This window comes from Phyllobates terribilis, unplaced genomic scaffold, assembly GCF_046119375.1.
Source record: "Phyllobates terribilis strain yellow unplaced genomic scaffold, ASM4611937v1 Scaffold_11__3_contigs__length_659146591, whole genome shotgun sequence".
Lineage (NCBI taxonomy): Eukaryota > Metazoa > Chordata > Amphibia > Anura > Dendrobatidae > Phyllobates > Phyllobates terribilis.
This window is the reverse complement of record NW_027362771.1, coordinates 91,959,706-91,985,924: the sequence shown is the minus strand read 5'-3', so window position 1 is coordinate 91,985,924 and position 26,219 is coordinate 91,959,706.

Here is a 26,219-nt window from a genome sequence, read left to right as displayed (position 1 = left end):
TCCATGTTTAATATACAGGAATTGAAAAGCCAAAGTAAATTGGTAAAAAGGTGTTAGGGGCTTTAATATAAATGAATAGACCAACAATTTATAGCTAGTTGTGGCGTGTACGCCTACTGGAGATGGACACCCAGACGTAGTCTACTATATTTGAGTGTCCTCCAGTAGGCGTACATGCCCACATTTTATAAGTGGTCATAAACTTGTAAAAAACTCATGAAAGAATAAAGTTACATTAAAACCAATTGTTTTTCTTATGAAATTGTCAATAAGTGTGATGTGTCACATGACCCTCTTCCCATTGAAAAAAATAAAATTGGATCCAAAATGGCCAACTTCAAAATGGCCGCCATGGTCACAACCCATCTGGAAAAGTTTCCCCCCTTCCATATACTAATGTGCCACAAACAGGAAGTTGATATCACCAACCATTCCCATTTAATTTAGGTGTGTCCATATAAATGGCCCACCCTGTACACACTGTCATGTTTCACCAGTATTGATGGTGAGAGCGGGCGGTCACATGACAGCAAGTATGCAATTTGTATACTTCTGTTCATATTCCGACTAGACATGCCCTCTCTCTGTCAATACAAGCAAAGTCAGAGAGGCTGAGCAAGTCTTGTCAGCCGTGTACCGCACACTGTCGCAGCAATAACATTTTTGATTTTGAGGTAACTTTATGAGGGCTTGTTTTTTTGTGAGACAAGCTGAAGGTTTTTTGAATGCCATGTTGCCAAACACGTATGCAAGCGTTACATTTATATTAGTTTCTCTATGGGTTTAAATAGAGAGAAAAAAAAAACAATCATACCATTTTTATGCAATTTTCAGATCATCATAAATAAAATGATCACTATATCAACATGTTAGGCTATGGGTTGAACTAGATGGACTTAGTCTTCCTTCAACCTTAAAAACTATGTTACTATGTTACTATATTGTACGGGTTGCTATGATTACAGGGATTCCAAATATGCCCCATGTTATTGCTTTATGACATTTATTTATGAAAAATGTAAAAAAATGTGAATGAACAAGAAAAAATTGTCCTAACATGTCCTAACATGTGTTTACTATGTATTTGTGTGTAATGTGTATATTCATGTCTCCTCAGTGGTGGACACAGACAGAAAAGGGCCTCTTACTGCCAGAACAGTGTATGGGCCCTTGGCAGAAGTTTCACTTTGCTGGTACAAAGATCTCATTTTTCATAACAGATTTGAAGCAGTTTCAGATCTGTAGCATGTCAGTTCTTTCAGTGTTTCCGCAGGTTTTTCACCCATTCCTATGCGTGAGAAAAAAGGCAAATAAAAAAACGCATCAAAAACACAACAAAAGACACGAGTATTTTATGCTGTGTTTTATCCTGCCAAAAGACATGTGGGATGAGTTGGCAATTTGAATGGCACCATTTACTGTACCATATTTACAATCAAGAAAAAAATTCCAAGTGGAAAGTAATGGTGCATAAACGCAATTTCGTCATTGTTTTTTGGGTTTTGCTTATGAAGGGATGAGGGATTTATTGTGCTGTAAAAATTAACCAGCAACTATTCCCTCCTTGTCTAGAGACATGTTAATTTTGTAATTTAGAGTATAGGTTATTATAGGGATGTTCCTATGTCCACCAGGAGTTTTTCTTACAATATTATAATAGGAAATTCCTATTTAAAGAATTACTCAAATTACTGTTTAAAATGGATTCTATAGCTTTCTATATGAAGTTAATCCATTTCCACATTACATTTGAAAAATTGAAGACCCCATTGAAAATAGATGATCATATGAAAAGTTATTATTTTTCTGTACATCACAATAGCAGGTGAAGTTCTGCAAAGCATTGTAATGGTTCGTAAGAAGCCAGCATTTACTAAGAAACTGCATACATCACTAGTTATTAATGATTTGCAATTATAAGTGCTCTGCGGGAAAAGGGAGAAGTTTTCTCTTGTTTTCTTTGGCACCAGTGACTCAATGGGTTCATGTTTCCTCCAGCAGAAACCAAAAAAAAAACATACTACATTCTAAGTTCAAGGGACTTAAAATACATTTGCTGGCTGACCCCAACCCAAGCTTGTGAGTTTGTGCAAATATGGTTTGGAGGGAAACTTGGGGATGGGAAAATATATCATCCCAAGAGAGTAAGGTCTGAGGAGGCGGGAGAGCAAGGGGAAAGTGTGAGAATAACCCTGCCAGACTCATTTCTCAGTTATAATAGGAGACCTTGTCCTGTGTGGATAATACAAAGCGACACTGATTACTATCTCATTGAGATATATTAGTCTGTGCTCCCAACATTATTGTATTTCATCTTATTTTTACTTATCCCATACCACACTCTAGATTTCTGTATAACATGCCAGAAAAGACGCTACTGCTTCAGGAAGGTAGGTGTCATTGTACTATACAACAAGGTCATACATATCCTGCCAATTCTCATAATAAACATTAAAGGGTTATTCCCAGCGCTAGTCTATTTCCAGCAGTCCCATCGTCAATGAGTTGCCAAGAATGCACATCTCCTATCCATTCAGGATGGGAAGCCAAGCCCCGGTCTTGGTATCACTGGGCGTCCCAGCGGCCGAACCTCCAGCATCCTTTCGCTGTTGAATAACTTGATTTTTTAGGACTAACCCATTAGCTAAATCAGTAATTCCAATGTGCTTATAAAGAACCAGCAATATAATATTCAATATGTACAATATATACTGGAAGGCATACACATTAAGCAGTTGTCAACATAATGATCGTTCAGACAAAGCATGTACAACATGTAAACAGAAAACAGTCCTTCACCACAAACATTCTGCCTTCAAAGAGAGTTTCTATTTTCAGGAACGTGAACAACAAAAGTTGTAAAATACTTAAGGTAACAATGGGTACCTACCCTTACCTGGACCAGTGCCAGTTCCCTACCACTGCTCAGGTCTCAGTGTCTCACCGTGTTATCGGTGACGTCCCGTTGACAGCATGCGTCATCACTGTAGCCAATCATTGAGCTTATCGGCTTGTGCTGTCTACTGGCTGCACCAGGGTAGGGTGACTACCTGCTCTGTTTGGTATTTTGGGTGTTTTAGAACAGTTAGGGTCCACTTTCTTGAAAGCGGAAAACATTGTTACTTATCAGTCTCGGCTTCCTCACCGATCCATGGCTCTACCTCTTGCAGTGGCGGCTTCTCCTCAGCGTTGAGTTGCCAAGCAGTCCGTGACACTCTCATCTGACCATTGTGGACTCTGGTCCAGGTATTACAAGTTGCACAGGTAATCTCCTAACATTTGCTGATGACATAATGGAATCAGACTATTTGAAACTGGACTCAACCTTTTGATGCCAGCAGACATGTCTTGATTGTAGGTATTGTTGGTTTGTTTATCTAATGCTAGCTATTACTATTTCTGATTGATCCCCAATACTGACCTCTGGACTGTTTATTGATTTTGCTTCCGCTTAACCCTGGCCTTGCAGTGATTTGTTGTATTATGGATCTCGTATTAGATTGTTTCTCAGACTTTGACATCTCTTGCTTTGGTACCACTGTTGACCCTACGTTGCCAAGCCCTGCTTGCTTTACCACACTAACTTCTCCTACTATTCATCACCAACAATTGAGGCTACTCTGGGTGCCACAAATCTGATGAAGTCAGTAAAATCCTTTAGACCAGTGGTTCTCAACTTCAGTCCTCAAGACCCACCAACAGATCAGGTTTTCAGGATTATCTTAGTTTTGCACAGGTGATGGAATTATTACCTGTGCAATACTAAGGAAATCCTGAAAACATGATCTGTTGGTGGGTCTTGAGGACTGGAGATGAAAACCACTGCTTTAGACCCTATGCCTGTTTTAGGTGCGCAAAACAGAGGATCCAAAGCTGATACAGATAGTGCAACACATAAAGCCAAATCCATATACCAACACACACATCCCATCTGTCCTCCTATCCTGCATATACATGCCCTACAGGCAGTGGCGTACCGCCAATGGTGGCAGACCACGCGACTGCTATGGGGCCCGTGAGCTGTGGGGGCCCATAGCAGTCCAGGGGCGGACATACCGCTGCTGGTGCAGCTGCGCCATGGGGCCCGCCGGTGCAGCGTCTCCCTGCTAGTGGCAGGCAGGGAGCGATCCCTGCAGCTCGGCTGCTGACAGGACAGAATGGCAGCGGAGCTGCAGAGATCCATCCTCTGCTTCCTGCCCACCGCTTCCTCCCTCACACAGGCACGCGCTGCTTGATGATGTCATCATGCAGCGCGGGCCTGTGTGAGGGAGGAAATTGCAGACAACAAGGATGCTGCGGCCTGCGGGGGGAACGGGCAGAGAGGTAAGTGTTTTTTTTTTTATTTTTACTGAAAGCTGGGGAGAGCAATAATGGGGCTAATGGGGCTGGAGAGAGCAATAATGGGGCTGATGGGGCTGGGGAGAGCAATGGTGGGGCTGGGGAGAGCAATCGTGGGGCTGATGGGGCTGGGGAGAGCAATTGTGGGGCTGATGGGGCTGGGGAGAGCAATTGTGGGGCTGATGGGGCTGGGAAGAGCGCTGATGGGTCTGAGGAGAGCAATGGTGGGGCTGGGAACAGCAGTGATGCTGCAGCTTGCGGGGGAATGGGCAGAGAGGTAAGTGTTTTTTTTTTATTTTTACTGAAACGCTGGGGAGAGCAATAATGGGGCTGATTGGGCTGGAGAGAGCAATAGTGGGGCTGATGGGGCTGGGGAGAGCAATGGTAGGGCTGATGGGGCTGGGGAGAGCAATCGTGGGGCTGATGGGTCTGGGGAGAGCAATGGTGGGGCTGGGAAGAGCAGTGATGGGGATTAGTAGACCAATGACGGGGAGAGAGCAATGATGGAGGTGCTGGGAGAGTAATGACGGGGGTTGCTGGGAGAGAACAATGATGGGGGTGCTCGGAGAGAGCAATGACGGGGGGTGCAGGGAGAGAGCAATGACAGGGGTGCTGGGAGAGAGCAATGATGGGGGTGCTGGGAGAGAGCAAAGATAGTGGTGCTGGGACAGCGCAATGATGGGGGTGCTCAGAGAGTGCAATGACGGGGGTGCTGGGAGACAACGACGGGGTGCAGGGAGAGAGCAATGACGGGGGTGCAGGGAGAGAGCAATGACGGGGGTTCTGGGAGAGAGGAATGACAGGGGTGCTGGGAGAGAGCAATTACGAGGGTGCTGGGAGAGCAATGACAGGGGTGCTGGGACAGAGCAAAGACGGGGGTGGCTGGGAGAGAGCAATGACGGGGTGCTGGGAGAGAGCAATGATAATGGTGCTGGGACAGAGCAATGATGGGGGTGCTCGGAGAGCGCAACGACGGGGATACTGGGAGACAACAATGACGGGGTGCAGGGAGGGAGCAATGACTGGGGTGCAGGGAGAGAGGAATGACAGGGGTGCTGGGAGAGAGCACTTACAAGGGTGCTGGGAGAGCAATGACAGGGGTGATGGGACAGAGCAATGTTGGGGGTGCTGGTAGAGAGCAATGACGGAGGTGTTGGGAGAGAGCAATGATGGAGGTGCTGGGACAGAGCAATGATGGAGGTGCTTGTATATTTTCCGTATGCACATAGCCTTAGAGTTAATTGGGGAGAGTCACAGAGACTGAATAATTTATATTATTGGCAGGTGGAGATTATAGTTAATGGGGGGCACAGTGCTGCTTATCACTTTATATTTTGACTAGATGGTGGCCCGATGCTAATGCATCGGGTATTCTAGAATAGGTATGCGGCCGACCGGGTGCAATCAGCAAAGCGGTGTTTAAATTTGGCGGCAATATCGATGATTGGTCGCGGGCGGCGGCCGCGACCAATCAGCGAACCGTGTTAGTGAGGACTGGAGAGCGTGTTTAAATTTGGCACCAAAATCGCTGATTAGTCGCGACCAATCAGCAGAGCGGTGTTTAAATTTGGCGCCAATACTGCTGACTGGTCGCGGCCGCCGACCGCGACCAATCAGCAGAGCGATGCAGAGCGGGGTTTAAATTTGGCGCCAAAATCGCTGATTGGTCGCCGGCCGCGACCAAACAGCAGAGCGTTGTTTAAATTTGGAGCCAAAATCGCTGATTGGTCGAGGCCGGCGACTGCGACCAATCAGCAAAGCGTTGTTTAAATTTGGCGCCAATCTGGCTGATTGGTCGCGGATGGCGGCCGCGACCAAGCAGCAGTGCGGTGTTTAAATTTGGCACCAAAATCGCTGATTAGTCGCGACCGCGACCAATCAGCAAAGAGGTGTTTAAATTTGGCGACAATAGTGCTGATTGGTCGCGGCCGGCGACCGCGACCAATCAGCAGAGCGATGCAGAGCAGGGTTTAAATTTGGCGCCAAAATCGCTGATTGGTCGCTGGCCGCGACCAATCAGCAGAGCGGTGTATAAATTTGGCACAAAAAGAGCAGATTGGTCGCGGCCGGTGGTTGAGACCAATCAGCTGAGTGAGGTTTAAATTTGGCGCCAATACTGCTGATTGGTCACGGCCGACAACCGCGACCAATCAGCAGAGCGGTGTTTAAATTTGGCGCCAATCTCGCTGATTGTTCGCGGCTGGAGCCGCGACCAATCAGCAGAGCAGGGTTTAAATTTGGCACCAATAATGCTGATGGGTCGAGGCCGGCGACCACGAACAATCAGCAGAGCGGGGTTTACATTTGGCCCCAATGCTGCTGATTGGTCGCGGCCGGCGACCGTGACCAATCAGCAGAGCGTTGTTTAAATTTGGCACAAAAAACGCAGATTGGTCGCGGCCGGTGGTTGCGACCAATCAGCAGAGTGAGGTTTAAATTTGGCGCCAATCTCGTTGATTGGTCGCGGCTGGAGTCCGCAACCAATCATCAGAGCGTTGTTTAAATTTGGCGCCAATCTCGCTGATTGGACGCGTCCGGCGTCCGCGTCCAATCAGCACAGCAGTGTTTAAATGTGGCGGCAAGATCGGTGATTGGTCGCGGCCGCTATTTAAATGTGGCGCCCAAATCGGTGATTGGTTGCGGGCAGCGGCCGCGACCAATCAGCAGAGCGGTGTTTGACTTTAGCGCCAAGATCACTGATTGGTCGGGTGTGGAGAGCGCGACCAATCAGCGAATCGTATTGGTGAGGAGCGGGGAGCGGAATCGTATTAGTGAGGACCGGGGAGCACCGCTGCCTGTGCGGATACTTCCGCTGCGAGAACCCGGGACATGAGCGACTGCTCGCAGCAGAAGTATCCCGACCCGCAGCGCCGCTCCCCGGTCCTCCCTTCACACCCTAGCCGCTGATCTCCCCACAGTATCCGCATGGTGTTACAAAGGTCCGGACATTTGTGTTAAAAATCGCTGATTGGTCGCTGGCGCTGCTCGCGACCAATCACCGATTTGGGCGCCAAATTTAAATATTGGCCGCGACCAATCACCGATCTTGGCTCCACATTTAAACACCGCTGTGCTGATTGGTCGCCGACGCTGGGCGCGACCAATCACCGATTTTGGCGCCACATTTAAATTTAAATAGCGGCCGCGACCAATTGGATGTCAGTGCCGCTCCCCGGTCTTCCCTTTACACCCTAGCCACATGGATGTCAGCGGCGCTGCCTGTGCGGATACTTCCGCTGCAAGAACCCGGGACATGAGCGGGCGCTCGCAGCAGAAGTATCCGGACCCGCAGCGCCGCTCCCCGGTCCTTCCTTCACTCCCTAGCTGCTGATGTCCCCACAGTATCCGCATGATGTTAAAAAGATCCGGACATTTGTGTTAAAAATCGCTGATTGGTCGCTGGCGCTGCCCGCGACCAATCACCGATTTGGGCGCCAAATTTAAATATCGGCCGCGACCAATCACCGATCTTGGCGGCAAATTCAAACACTGCTGTGCTGATTGGTCACCGACGCTGTGCGCGACCAATCACCGATTTGGGCGCCAAATTTAAATATCGGCCGCGACCAATCACCCTCTCTTGGCTCCACATTTAAACACCGCTGTGCTGATTGGTCGCCGACGCTGGCCGCGACCAATCACCGATTTTGGCGCCACATTTAAATAGCGTCCGCGACCAATCTGCACAGCGGTGTTTAAATGTGGAGCCAAGATCGGTGATTGGTCGCGGCCGATATTTGAATGTGGCGCCCAAATCGGTGATTGGTCGCGGGCAGCGTCCACGACCAATCAGCACCGTAGTGTTTAACTTTTGCGGCAAGATCCGTGATTGCTCGTGGGCCAAGACTGCGACCAATCACCGATTTGTGCGGCACTTTTAAATAGCGTCCGCGAGCAATTGGATGTCAGCGCCGCTCCCCGGTCCTCCCTTCACACCCTAGCTGCATGGATGTCAGCGGCGCTGCCTGTGCGGGTACTTCCGCTGCGAGAACCCGGGACATGAGCGGGCGCTCGCAGCAGAAGTATCCCGACCCGCAGCGCCGCTCCCCGGTCCTCCCTTCACACCCTAGCCGCTGATGTCCCCACAGTACCCGCATGGTGTTACAAAGGTCCGGACATTTGTGTTAAAAATCGCTGATTGGTCGCTGGCGCTGCCCGCGACCAATCACCGATTTGGGCGCCAAATTTAAATATCGGGCGCGACCAATCACCGATCTTGGCTCCACATTTAAACACCGCTGAGCTGATTGGTCGCGGCCGATATTTAAATTTGGCGCCCAAATAAGTGATTGGTCGCGGGCAGCGACATCCAATTGGAAGACCGCGACAAATCATCGAATCGTCTTGGTGAGGACCGGGGAGCGGCGCTGCCTGTGTGGCTACTTACGCTGCGAGAACCCGGGACATGAGCGGGCGCTCGCAGCAGAAGTATCCCGACCCGCAGCGCCGCTCCCCGGTCCTCCCTTCCGCATGGAGGTCAGCGGCGCCGGCGGTCCTTCGGCTGATACCGGCCGGGAGATAAGCGCCTCGCGCCGCTCATCTCCCGGCTGCATCTCCGTCCCGCAGATGGGTCTGGCGGTCGGGTTCCTTCTGCTGTTGCCGGCCGGGAGATGAGCACCTCGCGGCGCTCATCTCCCCGCTGCATCGCCGCTCAGCTCCGTCCCGCAGATGAGCCGCTAACGGCCGCCATCTTTTTTTAGAAATCCCCCGGCGCTGATTGGCCGCTGCCGGACCAATGAGTGACGCGGGATTTCCTGGACAGACAGACAGACAGACAGATAGACAGACAGACAGACGGGATAAGACGATTATATATATAGATTGCTATGTGGCTAATAGTATATTAATGGGGGGTTACAGATCTGTATTCAGGGGCGCAGTGCGGGGGAGACACATGTATATATACAATATATGTGACCTTGTTATTATCTAGGCTGGAGATCATCATGACAAGACGAATCGTGACTGGGAGATGTCGACATGAAGGTCTGACCAGATGGAGAAGAAGCAGCAGAAGCTGACTCTGATGAGACGAGAAGTCAGCGGTAAGTGCCTGGATGTAAATATTATTCTGTATCTGTGCTGTATGACTTGGAGTGATAATGTTACATGTAAAATCCCTTAGGCTGCATTCTCACATTTGTGTGAAATGTCAGATTTTTTTATCGGATGGTCCACGGACTTGTAGAGTTTTATAGATCACGGATCTGAGAATGAGATCTGTGAGGATCAGAGAATGTCCTGTTCTGATCCGATTTTGAGGATTAGAATAGGACATGCTCAGTGCGTCTGTAAAACAGGGCAGCACACTGACACTGCAAACAGATGCAGGAATATAGCCGTATTATGTATAGCACAGTCCCTTAGTATATTGTGTACTCACTTATTATGTATAGCATACGCCCTTAGTATATAGTGTACTCGCTTATTATGTATAGCGCCGTCCTTGGTTATATAGTTTCATCTTTTATTATATATAACACCCTCCCTTTTTACCTACCATCCTCTCTAGCTCTAGGGCTCACAATTGGGGGATCATACTGTGTTAGGGTCAGCAAACTTTTCCCTGGGAGTTGAGGTGAGGTACAGTAGGGTCATGTCATTATACTGCGCATGTGGAGAAATTCACCATGGGGGTATCATACTGTGTTTGGGGGACACTTTTGTTGGTATCACACTTTATGGGACAATGAAAGAGGGGCCTAGGACGTCATCAGGAGGAAAATTACTATGTAAAGGCTGAAAGGTTGTGTGATCTGCTCTTCTGTGACCCTGACAATTATTTACATTTTTTTTTGGGGGGGGGGACCAATTTGAACTTCTGCTATGGGGCCCCATGAATCCTATGTACGCCCCTGTCTACAGGTCTGAGGTTAAAGGGAGCAAATAGAATTTTACTCCATGCTTTTGCCTCTTGCTTTAATAACAACAACATAGAAGCAACGTATACCCTCAAACTTTTTTTCATCTGGGGCATACAGCTTGGGATGCTTGCCTGAAGTGCAAATACTGTCAATATTAGGGGATTAATGCAGTAATCCTTGTAGTGTACCCTTTTCATACGCAAACAAACTTAAAGGGGTTGTCCCACGAACAAATTACATTTTAATTAATAGATCTTAAAATAAAATATTGGAATAATATAATATGTGTGGCCTAATTTAAATATGTAATAACAAAGGATAAAAAACTTTGAATAACACAGATAATAAAGTATGATGCCAGAAAAAGTGCCCCCCCCCCCCAAACACAGTATGATACCCCCACAGTGAATTCCTCCACAGTACACTACACATACACAGTATGATGACCCTACTGTAGTCCCCTCCCACCCCTCATTCCCCCTGGAAAAGTATGGTGACCTCATCACAGTATGATTTCCCAACTGTAATCCTCACATAGCCCTCCATACAATATAATGGCCCCCATATAGTCTCCATACAATATAATGGTCCCCATATAGTCCTCCATACAGTATAATGGGGCCTTGCATTACCTTCCATGCAATATAGTGAGCCCAACATAGTCCTCCATACAGTATAATGGGGCCCTGCATTGTCTTCCATACAGTTTACCGGCGCCACATAGTGCTTCATACAGTATCATGGCCCCACATAGTGCTTCATACAGTATAATGGCCCCACATAGTGCTCCTTACAGTATAATGGCCCCACATAGTGCTTCATGAAGTGTTATAGGCCCCACATTAAAAAAAAAATATTCACGTCTCCCAGTTCTCCCACTGTTCTGGTCTCTTCATGTTTTTTTCTGATCCTCTACATACCTCGGCACAGGCGCGTTGAAATGACGTCATCATACCCGCTGAGCTGAGACGTCAGATGCAGAGGGGGAAATATTGGAGAGGGAGAGTCAGCTGATGCTCCTTCCTCCATCATTGCCTTTAACTGTGTCGGCATCTAGGATGCCGGTACGGTTGAAAGGTACCCTGCCAGGCAGGGGACCCTCCCAACATCATGGACCGTATTTTCGGTACGAGTGTTGTCCGTGAAAAAAGAGACAGCACTCAGACTAATGTTATTCAATGGGGCATTGCAGTGTTTTTTTTTTCACTGACCAAATCTGAGTGTGAAAAAAATCGCAGTATGCACTAGTTTCTGTAAATTGGATGAGACTCACCAATTCAAGTCTGTGCATATGTAAAAAAACATCAGACACCATACGGAGCCACAGTATAACGATTTCGCTCTGAAGTCAGATGAGAATCATCCATTCAAGTCTATGGGTGCGAGAAAAAAAATGGGATGCCAAGGTGTGTCATCCAATTTTTAGGGATACATTGCAATTCTGTAAAATAGGAAACTATAAATGGTAAATGGTCTTGTAAATGATTAATTAATGCTAATATAAAAAACAGATCGCACATGGACAGCACACAGATGACAAGTGAGAAAAAAATTGTTCCACTTTTCTGGATGAAAAAAAGATTATATGCTCGTGTGACCTTAGCCTTACCCTGAGAATAGACCTGCTAAAGGAACTGCTATCAACACTACATATTTGATTGTCAAAGATTTTGATTCTTAATTGTAGAAATATAAGCATTAGGATTAATTAATTCATTAGTATTAGTGGTTCATTAAAACATAAAATTATCTTTTTAGGTTTAAAATTTTTAGAGAATTAATAATTTGCCATTACTGAAATAGCTAGCTCAGCACTTCAATTAGTGATAATGATAACTCTCAGACAAAAGTGACTACAGGGTTCTGAACTGTCCGTATTTAATCCCACAGCTGCAATCACTATTCTGGCTGTTATACAAAATTGTCAACTTACAGTTTAGCTGAGTACCTGGAATGCATTAGAACAGTAAGTCAAATTCACTGTATGGCAATTTTTCAGTCACATGTATTGTCAATTAACATTGGCCTGATTTCAAGCCAAAGTCTATGTATAAATCCAGCCTAGGCGTTGGGTTTAAAATATGTGGGTGCATACAAAGCCTCATTAATAATAGTTTAATACTATTAAAATGTAACTATCATTTACTTTTTTATATACTGTATGTCTCAGATAACACTGGGGAGATCACGTAGATTCCACTGCTGCCACCAGTTTGTCACGGATAACACTGAGGAGCTTGTCAAGGACAACAGCAGGGGGAATGGTGCAGATCCCACCGCTGCCACCAGTTTGTCAGGGAGATGCAATTCTCCTGCCTCCAAACATCAGGGAAATTACGCAATTGACTGACGAGTGATGGACGAGGCCACAACTGCTTCCACTACTAGGCCGGTTACTGGGGAACTCTTAGTGAGCATATGGTATATACACCTCCGATTCCAATGCATCAAGTATATATACCCCAATACAATCACTGCCAACTCCACAATAACAAAAGGATTTACTATCTGCCACCATCAATCATTTATACAGACCGACTGGACACCCGTTAGAGGTAGTGTATGGCTTCAGGGGTGCGGTTTACTGAGCAAAAGGAACAGAGCTGCAGGAGAGGACAGGACTGATTTGCTGAGCAATCTGGGGAAGAAAGGAGGTGAGACAAGACCGAACATGAGGTCTGTGAGCCATTACTGAGGGGAGATAAGAGGAAAACAGAAGCAGAGCACAGTGTGCGGACTGATAGTTCTGCTGCTCCCTGTGAAAGAACTGTGAATCTTGGAACTGCACCAGAACCCCAGACCAGCCAGGTTATCCGGAAATGCCCTTCTTTCCCTGGCATCACAGAAAGAAGAAGAACTCTGCCTCCCATTCCTAAGAGATTGAATCCTGAAGCCCCAGGCTGGAACCCTGTGTGACTGCAGACCGGCTACATTAAAGGGTGAGTAACTTGCTGGGATTTGTGGTTCCACTGGGACAAGTGTACAGGGTGGGCCATTTATATGGATACACCTAAATTAAATGGGAATGGTTGGTGATATCAACTTCCTGCTTGTGGCACATTAGTATATGGGAGGGGAAAAACTTTTCCAGATGGGTGGTGACCATGCCGGCCATTTTGAAGTCGGCCTTTTTGGATCTAACTTTATTTTTTTCAATGGGAAGAGGCTCATGTGACACATCAAACTTATTGAGAATTTCATAAGAAAAACAATGGTGTGCTTGGTTTTAACGTAACTTTATGCTTTCATGAGTTTTTCATGACCCTCTTCCCATTGAAAAAAATAACGTTAGATCCAAAATGTCGACTTCAAAATGGCCGCCATGGTCACCCCCCCATCTGGAAAAGTTTTCACCCTCCCATATACTAATGTGCCACAAACAGGAAGTTGATATCACCAACCATTCCCATTTAATTTAGGTGTATCTATATAAATGGCCCACCCTTTATAAGAACTTTCTATAAGGGAGCATTGCTGAGACTTGTGGTTGAACACACTTGGAGTTATAATAGGACTAGCTGTGAAGGAGGTCTTGTTTCTATGGCATTATGTGCACCAATGAACTCTTCAAAAGCTCCAACAACCGCGGCAACTGGGCCCCAACATTGAACTTTGTTGTTTTTCCTGGCTGCAGCCCTTTATAGTTTAAGCAGTATTAGTTTGGATTCTGCTTGTTTCTATTTAAAGGGGAAATGTTATCCCTAACATTCAGTTTAATTGCAAAGCCTTAAATGTGTTTGTACTTGTAAATTGTGAATACTATTTGTTTCATTGTTACTTGCTATCCCCCTTACCATATTCAAAATTTACCTCCTTCTACAATAAACCTGTTAATTTTTCAACCTCATCTCTTGTGAGTGTGTACGGAGTGTGCACAGGGGTTTACCGAGTCAACCCATGGCAGAAGAGAAAGACCCTCCTTCATCCCACTACAATTCCCAGCAAGATTCGAGTGGAGGCATTGCGCTATATTAAGGTGAGAACTACCGAACACACAGAGGCGGCTTAAAGGGGTGATACATATACAAAGATGATACAAAATGGGAATAAAACAATACGGTATATACAATTGCATTCACTAAAGAGGAATAATGGAATCTGATGTTGCAGGAATGGCTCTTATTTTTATGGAGGTACTCACTCCCATTAGGAAAATGGAACACTCTCTCAGAGAACCGTGTCTTCCAGAATGAACAATGACAGAACCCCAAACTCAGTTTTTTACTAGATCAAGGTTACGACCACATACCTCCACTTGGTGAGCTCACATGGCATGTATTGCATCATCCATTGTGCAATATTAAGTTGGAGGGGTTAGAATGGCCTTATTGTAATGTGAGTGAATGTGTTAAGTTTGTCCATTCGCTACGACGCCGAAAATCTATTTTCCATAAATATCGGATCGATGCAAACCCCAATATTCATCACTGACACCTGGCTAAAAAGTGTCTCAGACAAGCCCTTTGAACAAAGGAATCTCTTGCCTCAGAAGTGTACTTCTCTGCCTCTGCGTAAACGAATCCCTGTCTTGGGTCTTGGTGGCTGGTTCCCAGAGCAGATCTCTTCTGTAATTACCTGGTCAATGCAGGAGACCCCTACATCAATGGGGATTGAAATGTCATCTCTCTCACTTCCCCACTTATAATTAGTTCCTCACTTCCCCAGTTATAAGTAATCCCTTATATCAATGTGAGGGTGATATGTCCCCTCTCTGGAGATGAATTAAGGATTTTTTATTTTTCTCTACGACAATGTATATATTTTCTAGACCCTTTATACTTCCTGCTGATTTTGTGTGAGACCGAGTCTTGAGACCCCACTGATCACTTATAAAGCAGTTCAGAAGTGCACTGCACTGCATGTGTATGCACAAAGCAATAAGTGGATCCATAGACTTTACTACTGTACTCGTATACTACACTGTGTGCACACTTATGCAGTAACGGACAGCTTCTATTTGCTGAAATGGGTGCTTCTGAGCTGATTTGTAAGCAATTGTTTGGGTTTCAATACCTGGTCATCCACCAATCTGTAGGACCCGGAGCGGCAGCGTGAAGAGCTGAAAATGGCGGGTGATGAGTATAATACTAGGTGCAGGAACTTTACAATAGCAGCACCACTTCAGCACTGAAAATAAAAACAACGCTGGAGCTTCAAGGATAATAAAACAAAAAGAAAAAAAGAAAACATATGTACACTTTAAAGGGAAGTTATCATCAGAAAATGACATAATGTTTTAATGAAGGTTTTATGTTACATGTATTCTTAAAAAAATGGCAAATTTTTTAATGATTTTTGTTCAAGAAACAAAATTTGTATTCTTGAAATTTTCACCCTGGTCACTGTGGCTTTTTTTTTAGATTTATACATTCTTTCAGGAAGAGTTTTCACCAGTCCTCCTTATCAGCAGAGGCAGGATTACAATGCAAGTAACACCTCTTTACACAATTCATAACACAGGAGCAACCAATCACAATAAAGTAAAAGTCTTAAAAAGATAAAGTGACCAATGTGAAAATTTAATCTTTTTATATTCTATATTATTCTATATTATTTTTTTTAAATACAGATTGTGATTAGTGATGAGCGAACGTGCTCGCCACTGCTCGGTACTCGTCCGAGCATCACGGTGCTCGACAAGCTCGGCGAGTATTTCCAGGTTCCTTGGGTGGGAACTCGGGTCCCCTCCCTGCATGTTTGGCGCTTTTTAGAGGGCCAATGAATATGCAGGGATTGCCTGCCATGCACTGTAATGCCGTAACCATGTTGGTTGTGGGCATTGAAGTGATTGGCTGGCCGCACAGCGTCATCATGTCTATATAAGACCTGACGCCGATATGCTTATCACAGTGTACCCCGGAATCAGGCAGAGTAGGGAGAGGTGCTGCTGCGTCAGGGAGAGATTTGCTTTTTTATAGTTAGTATAGGTATTCCACAACATATAAATATATATATATCCAACTGAACTAACCGTCCTTCTGAGGACTAATCCAGCTGCATATATTCAGTGGTGATAGCAGGAGTTAGGCAGGCAGGCAGTGTATGTGGCAGACTGCAGTGCATGATACAGCACAAGAGGGTCCATTGAACGCCCTGTTAGTATAGGTATTCCACAACATATATATATATATATATATATATATATATATCCATCTGAACTAACAGTCCTTCTGAGGACTAATCCAGCTGCATATAATCCATGCTAGGCAGGCAGGCAGGCAATGTGTGGGCCAGATTGCAGTGCATATAGAGTCTATTGAATGTCCTGTCTGCTGCTGCTTTAATAATTACAGATATTTGTAGACATGGCCCCACATATCAGGGGCCAGGGCAATTTTTTTTTCTATCTTAATCATGGTTATTTGCTTAAAAAGCAATCCAGAGTACACCATTTTTCTGCTCCATTTGCTTTTTCTCACTGCAGAATAAAGCCAGATCTGTTCCATATTTCAGCAATAAAAATCCAGATATTTAAACTGAACGTGGAAAATATTGGTCTCCTTTTCCATTCTGTTGCAGTGTGTCAGTCAAGCTATTCACACTAGGTGTCTGTGAAGAATAGTACTAGCAAATTACAGGCCTGCTATTTAAAACCTTGGTTCTCTATCAAACATATCAACTATAAGACTGTTCCAAAATCAGACATTTCTTCCATTTCCATTCTGTTGCAGTGTGTCGGTCAAGCTATTCACACTAGGTCTCTGTGTAGAATAATATTAGTAAATTAAAGGCCTGCTATTTAAAACTGTGGTTCTCTGTCAGACGTATCACTTATAACTAGTGTTGAGCCACCCCCGTAGTGTTCGAGTTCGGTTCGGTTCATCGAACACCCGTGTGTTCGCCGAACTGTTCGTCGAACTGTTCGTCGAACACCTTCGAACACCGTTAAAACCAATGGCAGGCAAACAAAAACACATAGAAACACATAGAAAACACCTTCAAAGGTGTCCAAAAGCTGACAAACTGCTCAGAAGACACAACTAACACATGGAAAAGTGACAAGTACATATAGTCATGCGAAAAGAAAAGAGGTGGAGGAGTAAAAGGAGGGGGAGACACAGATATAGGCATGTCATGCCCTTCTAAAATCCAAAAAGTGAGAAGCTGACACGGCCAGTCCGCTCCTGCCCGTGCCACCTCCGTGTCGCCGGGTTTGTGCCAGAGCCGCGGTGAACCCTGACGGCCAGCCCCCCTCTCCCAATACTGGTGTCTGTCCGCTGGTGGGTCGAGAGAGCCCCCCTATGGTGGAGGCAGCTCTAAGCTTTTTAATTTAAATTGTCTCTCTAATTTGAATGAATACACTTTAAATCCATTTATAAGGATCTATTGGAGGGCACGTCTCATGCCAGCAGCCGCGTAATTCCAGCTCCAGTAGCGTCCACTAAAGCTGCTGCAGTTAAAAAGCTTTTATAAGGATCGAGCTCGGCTGTCCACCGCAAGGCATCCTACTGCCAGTCCCAGCCCCTATGCCTTGGGGTGCCTCCTGATGCTCTTCACTGAGTATCCCGTGGTCCCGAAGCATTTCCTTTGAAAAAATTAAGTGTCCAAACTACAGGTGGTGTAGCTTGCTTAACAGCCGGGATAATCCGCTGACTAGCAGACACTGCTACTAGGCACAAAGTATTTCCTGGGCTAGATGCAGTTAAAAATTTGTAATTAGATACTCTCGTTGGATGCTGAGAAAGCATTCCATAGAGTCTCCTGGCACGCCATATATGATTCTCTTAAAAAGCTTGGGGTAGGGGTCTAGGGGACCCTTTTATAGCCAAAATCACGGCCCTGTATCGCAATACGTCACCTAGGCTGAAGATAAATGGAACTGTAGCACCCTGAGGGCTCGGTTGCTACAGAGGTATTGCACCTCACCCAGAGGTGTGATATCTCACTCTCAGGTAAGGATGGAGTGTGGATCAGGACCCGACACCTGCATGCATTACACCACATTGCCGTGGGGCAGGGCGACCAATATGCCCCTGAGATGGGCACGACAGTCCCTGTCCCTGGCTGGAGTGGGGGGAGGGAACACTGAGAAAGGGGAACCCTGTAGTACAGGAGCAGGGAGGAAGCAGTTCCTGGGTGCATTGAGAAGGGAGTATAAAAGGTGGGCACCATCTTAGTTCAGTGCAGAGAAGTCTGAGCAGAAGTGACAGGGAGCAGGGGCTCTGCATGAGCTCTGCTCCGGAGGCGGGCCTAGTAACAGAGGCCCAGGCCTGGAAGAGGGAGAAGGAAGGAAGAGGAGCGGAGAAGGCTCCAGGAACGAGGAATGAAGGGATCCCAGGGGTGCGGACGGGTGAGTCGCCACCGCACGCCCGAATCCACCTGCGTGGAGGGGTCAGGCCAAAGGGGGAGACCGGACCCCGAAACTAGTGGAGGCAGGAAACGACCCTCAGCTAGAAACCGGAGGCTCTGACATTTTATGTGGCGCAGCCCCTCGCTACACCCGCTAGGAAGGCACCACATAGGGTCAGGGAAACTGGCGCCAAGTTTACCAAGAGGAGGCCCGAGGCAGCCGGACAGAAGGGTTGGTAAGAAAGGCCAGACAAAGGACACACAAAGGGGGTCCTGTGAAGCGCTCCAAATTTATCTGGGAGTTGTCTGAGCCCCTCACCTAGTGAGCACAGTACGACGTGGGCAGCCGTTACCTGCAGACGTGGTCTGGATAATAAGAACTGTGAGTAAAGGCCCTGGACTGCATCACTGACTCCGTGTCGTTACTGCTGCTGCCCTGCACCATCACCCCCATCCTCCGCATACACTGCCCTGAGGCTATACTCCTCCCGTGGGGAGTTATGCTACGCTCTGCTGCACCCACAACACCAGCCTCAGCGGTCTGCCCTGCAGCGGCGGTTCACTCTGACCGCAATCCACGGGTGGCGTAGTCGGACATTTAAACATCAAAACCACATAAATAGTTCCGCCACTGGTTTGACCACCCTGAGCCACGGAACCGGGTCGCCGCCATGAAGACTACAACCACCAGCATCCACCAAAAAGGGTTCGGCTCGGGTGTCCCAAGGCCCAGGGGGTGCATCAGAACATTTTCATCACCTTTCACAATCACCAATGGGACAAGGCAGGGATGTCCTCTGTCCCCTCTCTTATACATCCTAGTGACGGAGCACCTGCTCTCATCAATTCGCCATAACCCCAATATTAGGTGGATTGAGGTGGGAGGCACCGAGTACAAGTGCTCTCTATTTGCTGATGATGTCCTAGTATATATCACTCAATCACATATATCCATCCATGCTGTTATGGCTGAAATAGATCACTTTGTTACATGGTCAAATTTTAAAATCAATGCAGCGAAGTCTGAGGCCCTCGATGTCTCCCTCCCCAAATCCATATAGGATTCCATCCAGTCCAACTTTCCCTTTGCCTGGCCCTCACAGGGTATTAAATACTTAGGAATTCCTATTCATAGAGACCTCTCCCATCTATGTTATCTTAATTTTGGGCCCTTTATTGAACAACTCCATACAGACCACGGTTGGCAAGTTAGAACTGTAAGATTCACTACGTGAACCACTGGTGTTTTGTGGAAAAGCACATGTACACTGTGTTCCAAATTATTATGCAAAAAGTGTTTAGGAGTGATAAGGGAAGAATTTGTTTGTCAGTTAAACTCATTGATGGTGATGTGTGTCAGGGCTCTTTATATCACTGTAAGCAATTGCAGACACCTGTGCTAATTAGTTTGGCAGGTGTGTCCAATGAAAGGCAAGACTACTTAAGAAGGCTGTCTCACATTATTAAGCAGCCTACATTTTCTGCCAAAATGGGAAAGAAAAAGGATGTGTCGGCTGCTGAGAAGCAACAAATTGTGGAGTGTTTAGGTCAAGGCATGACTACAATCAACATTGTGCGATGATCAGGATGAAGTGTCTTGGCAATCAAGAAGTATGTAGCTGATTCACAGTACACACGTGTGCGTGCTGATAAGGGCAAATTGAGGACTCTTTCCTACAGGCAATTACGTCAGGTTAAAAGAGCAGCGGCAAAAAAGCCTTGTCATAGCAGCAGACAAGTTTTTGAAGCTGCTGGTGCCTCCAACGTCCCCCGAACAACAAGATGCAGGGTCCTTCAGAGGTTTGCAGCTGTGCATACGCCATCCTGTCGACCTCCTCTATCCACTTCACACAAGCAGAAACGGCTCCAGTGGGCTAAACATTATATGAAGACTGATTTCAAAACTGTTTTGTTCACGGATGAGTGCCGTGCAGCGCTCGATGGTCCAGATGGATGGAGTGGAGGATGGCTGGTTGATGGACACCCCACGCAAACACGGCTACAGCGCCAACAAGGAGGAGGTGGAGTAATGTTTTGGGCTGGAATCATGGGGAGAGAGATTGTCGGCCCCTTTAGGATCCCTGAAGGCGCTAAAGATGAACTCCATAATGTATGTGGATTTTCTCAAACAGCACTTCCTGCCATGGTTCAAGAAGAAGAACCGTGTATTTCACAGCAAGATCATTTTTTTGCATGATAATGCACCATCTCATGCTGCACATAAAACATCTGCATCTCTGGCTGATATGGGCATAAAAGGGGACAAACTTATGGTGTGACCCCCATGCTCCCCTGACCTCTACCCCATTCAGAACCTCTGGAGCATCATCAAAAGGAGTGTCTATGATGGCGGGAGGCAGTTCACATCTAAGCAACACCTCTGGGAGGGTATTCTGTCCTCATGCAAAACAATTGAAGCAGAAACCATCCAAAACCTGACAAATTCAATGGACGACAGAGTTCAGAAGCTCCTTTCGAACAAGGGGTCCTATGTGAAAATGTAACATCACCTAGAATAAAGTTTTGAGTTGAAAACTGTTTGATTTCAGTTTCTAATAACCTGCTAATGCTTATAATTTCAAAAATGACCATTTTTTTGGTCTTTATTAAAATGAAAAGGTTGATCGAAAAGTTTGGGGGATCTAAGAGTGTGGCAACCCAGTAGTCATGATTACTTCGAATTCTGACAATATGAGGGTCATGTTGCAGGTAGTGCAGCAAGAAGGCACTTATGTGTCTTGCGCATCTCGGAGCCCCAAAATTATTTTCCGGGCTAGATGTGTAGCACCCTGAGGACTCGGCTGCTACAGGGGTATTGCACCTCACTCCAGAGGTGTGGTATTCCACTCCCGGGTAAGGATGGAGTGTGGGACTGAGCTCAGTAGGCTGCATGCACTACATACATCCCATTTCCGGGGGACAGAACTACGGTACTCCCACCAAGTAAATGTGCAGGTACGACAGCGTCTGTCCCTGGCTGGAGTGGGAGGGGGGTGGAACATCCCAGTAGTGTAGGGGCAGATAGGGGGAGTACTCTGGGTAAAGCTAGGAGCTCATTGGGTGCTAGTCACCTGGGCTCACACATAGAGGGAGTATATATGGTGGGCACCATCTTAGGACAGAGAGAGCTGAGGGAGTCTTTAGGAAGAGTTCAGCCAGGAGGGCTGACAAGGAGCTGTGGCTCCGGCTGGGCCCAGCTCCAGAGCCAAGCCTGCAGAGGAGAGAGGAGAAAGAAAGGCCCAGAGTGGAAGACCAGAGGGAACCCTAAGAACCCAGAATCAGACCAAAAAGGGTGAAGGGTTGGCGGACACGGGTACCGGAACCCGAACTGGTGGAGGCCACTTATCCTCAGCCAGGAACCGGAGGTCGTGGTCAAGATTTGCCACGACCCTCACCAAATCCACCAGAAAGGCACACCAAGTATAGGGTCAGGGAACCCAGAGGAGGTTTGACCACCAAGAGACCCGAGGGAGCTGGCCAAAGGTGGATCCCTGGTGGGAACGGCCAGAGACAGAGAGAGAGAAGGGAGCTCAGGACCACGCTCCGGAACTGCCTGGGGGTTAGCCGAGTCCAGGACCTGGTGGACGCAGCATGGCTCGGGTGGTCACTCAAGGCCAGAGTGACTGAGAGAACACCCGTGAGTAAAAACCCTGAAACTGCATCTCCTGACTCTGACTCTTCTTACTGCACCGTCACAACCCCCATCATCTTCACCTGCTGCCCTGAGGCCATACCCCTCCCGTTGGGGGTTATAACATCATCGCTGCACCCATACCACCGGCCTCAGCGGACTGTTCTGCAGCGGCGGCTGCAAAGCCGCACTCAACGGGTGGCGTAGTCGACATCCAAGTTAACATCTACTGCCATAGACTGCCACTTAGTTTGACACCCTGGGCACGGACCGGGTCCCCGCCACTCGGAGACTACTACCCCCATCGGATCCGGCTCCGGGTATTCCCCCGCGCACACGTGCGCCGCACTACAGCACTGGCCCAGGGGGCGCGCCAACTTTGGCGTAGTCGGCAGGATAACGTGCCCGCAACCACCGGGTACTGCGTGCCTGAAGAAAAGTTCATATTTACCGTAAAAAGAAGTCTCCCGCCAATTCCGGAGGGTCCCCGCCATCGGGCGCCATCTCGGATCGTTTCCCGCCGTTTGCCCGCTATCTGCAGTCTTTTCCCGCCATCCACAGAGTTTCCCGCCATTGGGAAGCGGTTCCCGCCATCTGAGAAGATTTCCCGCCCTGGCAGAGCGGACGCCATTATGGGCGTGCCAGAGGGTGGCAAGAGGCCACCTCCCATCGTGGGCCAGGACCAAGAATGGCGCCAAAAACGAAGACCGCCCCCACCAGCAGAGACTGCAATGATTGAGATGTCCATCAGCGTGGGGGGTCTGCCCCTGGAACTGACAATCACCAAGTTGCCCCAGGACCGCCCTCAATGGGGGCGGATACAGAACAAAACAGAGAAGATGGGTGCAGCCTGGAGGAGTCTAGAGAAGCCGTACCCGAAGATGGAGGGAGAGTCAGGCAGCACCGACCCTGTGGTCAGGAGCCTGTTGCAAGCTACCACTCCACAAGACCTGGTGGAGATCCTGGCACAGCTCCCCCGAGACCGGGGGCGTGCATAGACCGCGCTGGAGGGCCTCGCACGGAGGATGGCCCAGGTGCAGCGAGAAACGCTGACGGAGTGGAGCAGGGAGATGGCCCAGCAGGCTGGAACCCGCCAGCGAAGCACACCACCCGCAACGAGGAGCACGCCTGCCCCTGAAGAGGATGCAGAAGGGACGGAGGCCGGAGACGACGCCGCAGAGGGAGCTGAAGAGACGGAGGCAAGTAAAGGGGACGTCACTACCCCAAGCCCAGCCACCGTAAGCCTACCCCCGCTCCCCGTCGCAGAGCCCGAAATCCCACCGATCGTGCCCGTTGCCGCACCGCTACCGTTCCAGACTAGGCCTCAAGCAGGAGCCGCGGCCACGCCTCTTGTGACGTCACGCGCCTCAACCCTGAGCGCGGCCAAGCAGGAGACGCCACCGGCCTGGTCGCAGGGCCGAGTACCCCCGGGCGCCGCAGTACCAACAGCGCCCTCTACCGAGCCACCGGCCTGGTCGCAAAGTCAAGTACACCCGGGCGCCGCCGTCTTCACGGTGCCCTTCACCTTCAGGGTGCCCCAGGCCTGGTCGCAAGGCCTGGTGAACCCGGGCGCCGCTACCACCACCGCGCCCTCAACCTCCACAGTGCCGCACCTGGGTGAAGACTTGTTAGCCCAGCATATTTGCCCGGATGGGCAGCCCTTTCAGTGGTCACCGGAGTACTACCATCCCCGACTCCGGAAAGAAAGACCCCTGGATGAGCCCCTGATCCCGGCTCCGGCGCCCGCCAAGATCACCCCACTCTCGCTGGAGGAAGCGCAGTTTGCGTGGGACCCCACTGGAGGAGACCTCATCGGGTTCACTCAAGAGACCCGGGCGGCCGCAGCCCAGCGAGCAGAGTGCTGCCGGCAGCAATTAGAGGTTTTCGACCGGGAACGACGAGAGAGGTGGGTTCGCGAGGAGCGGCTGCAAGTGAGGAGTGCAGAACAGAAGAGCCGGACCCAACGGAACCCCCGTGCAGCCCACGGTCCCCGTGCCACCGGGACTGTAATTAAATTCCAACTGCAGCATGGTTGGGGCTTCATCCGGGATCACCGCACCCCCGGCGACGTCTTCGTGACCCGCAGGGATGTTGAGTCCCACCTGCCGGAGGGACACAGAGGTCGTGACCTATACCTGGGTGATGAGGTCACCTTTACCCGGCACCAATGTGCCAAAGGACCCTATGCCCTTCATGTACACCGGTTGACGGAGGAAGAGCTGAGGTGTCAGGAGGAGCAAGAGGACCCGGACGGGTCTGAAGAATACAGGGAGGAAGCATCAGGAGGACGCCGTTATTAGAGTACGGTAAAAAAGAACTGTACATAGTTATCCGTAAGGGTATAAGAACTGCTGCTAATTTAAATATGTTCCCCGTTGGGACAAGTGTGAACTTAAACCCGTGTGTCCCCTATCCCTTAACAGGCTGAGGACTGTGAACAGCCATTCCTTTTCCCCACTGGCCGAGGACTGAGAGCGGCCACCTCCCCTTGTATATAGTTGCGCTTTCTAAGGCGCCCCCTACTGGTTTTATAGGAAACTGTTGTTCTTGAACTGACTGTTGCACTTCTACCTGGTCACAAGCGCACAGTGGCCAGTAACTCAAAGAACATTATTATGAAAGAGTTTTATATGAAAGAAAAAGTTTATATTGTTTAAATCTGATAATGTTTAATGTTTGATATGTTCTTGTATGTTTTGAAAAAAAATTGTATGTTTTTGGATATTTTATTCTTTTACAGCCCGAGGACGTGCTGTGATTTACCAGGGGAAAATGTAGCACCCTGAGGACTCGGCTGCTACAGGGGTATTGCACCTCACTCCAGAGGTGTGGTATTCCACTCCCGGGTAAGGATGGAGTGTGGGACTGAGCTCAGTAGGCTGCATGCACTACATACATCCCATTTCCGGGGGACAGAACTACGGTACTCCCACCAAGTAAATGTGCAGGTACGACAGCGTCTGTCCCTGGCTGGAGTGGGAGGGGGGTGGAACATCCCAGTAGTGTAGGGGCAGATAGGGGGAGTACTCTGGGTAAAGCTAGGAGCTCATTGGGTGCTAGTCACCTGGGCTCACACATAGAGGGAGTATATATGGTGGGCACCATCTTAGGACAGAGAGAGCTGAGGGAGTCTTTAGGAAGAGTTCAGCCAGGAGGGCTGACAGGGAGCTGTGGCTCCGGCTGGGCCCAGCTCCAGAGCCAAGCCTGCAGAGGAGAGAGGAGAAAGAAAGGCCCAGAGTGGAAGACCAGAGGGAACCCTAAGAACCCAGAATCAGACCAAAAAGGGTGAAGGGTTGGCGGACACGGGTACCGGAACCCGAACTGGTGGAGGCCACTTATCCTCAGCCAGGAACCGGAGGTCGTGGTCAAGATTTGCCACGACCCTCACCAAATCCACCAGAAAGGCACACCAAGTATAGGGTCAGGGAACCCAGAGGAGGTTTGACCACCAAGAGACCCGAGGGAGCTGGCCAAAGGTGGATCCCTGGTGGGAACGGCCAGAGACAGAGAGAGAGAAGGGAGCTCAGGACCACGCTCCGGAACTGCCTGGGGGTTAGCCGAGTCCAGGACCTGGTGGACGCAGCATGGCTCGGGTGGTCACTCAAGGCCAGAGTGACTGAGAGAACACCCGTGAGTAAAAACCCTGAAACTGCATCTCCTGACTCTGACTCTTCTTACTGCACCGTCACAACCCCCATCATCTTCACCTGCTGCCCTGAGGCCATACCCCTCCCGTTGGGGGTTATAACATCATCGCTGCACCCATACCACCGGCCTCAGCGGACTGTTCTGCAGCGGCGGCTGCAAAGCCGCACTCAACGGGTGGCGTAGTCGACATCCAAGTTAACATCTACTGCCATAGACTGCCACTTAGTTTGACACCCTGGGCACGGACCGGGTCCCCGCCACTCGGAGACTACTACCCCCATCGGATCCGGCTCCGGGTATTCCCCCGCGCACACGTGCGCCGCACTACAGCACTGGCCCAGGGGGCGCGCCAGATGCAGCTAAAAATTATTATTAATTTTAAATCTGGTGGAGCTTAGTATAGATGGCCTAATAGGATCAGTGCTGCACACTGCTACAAAGCCCAAATT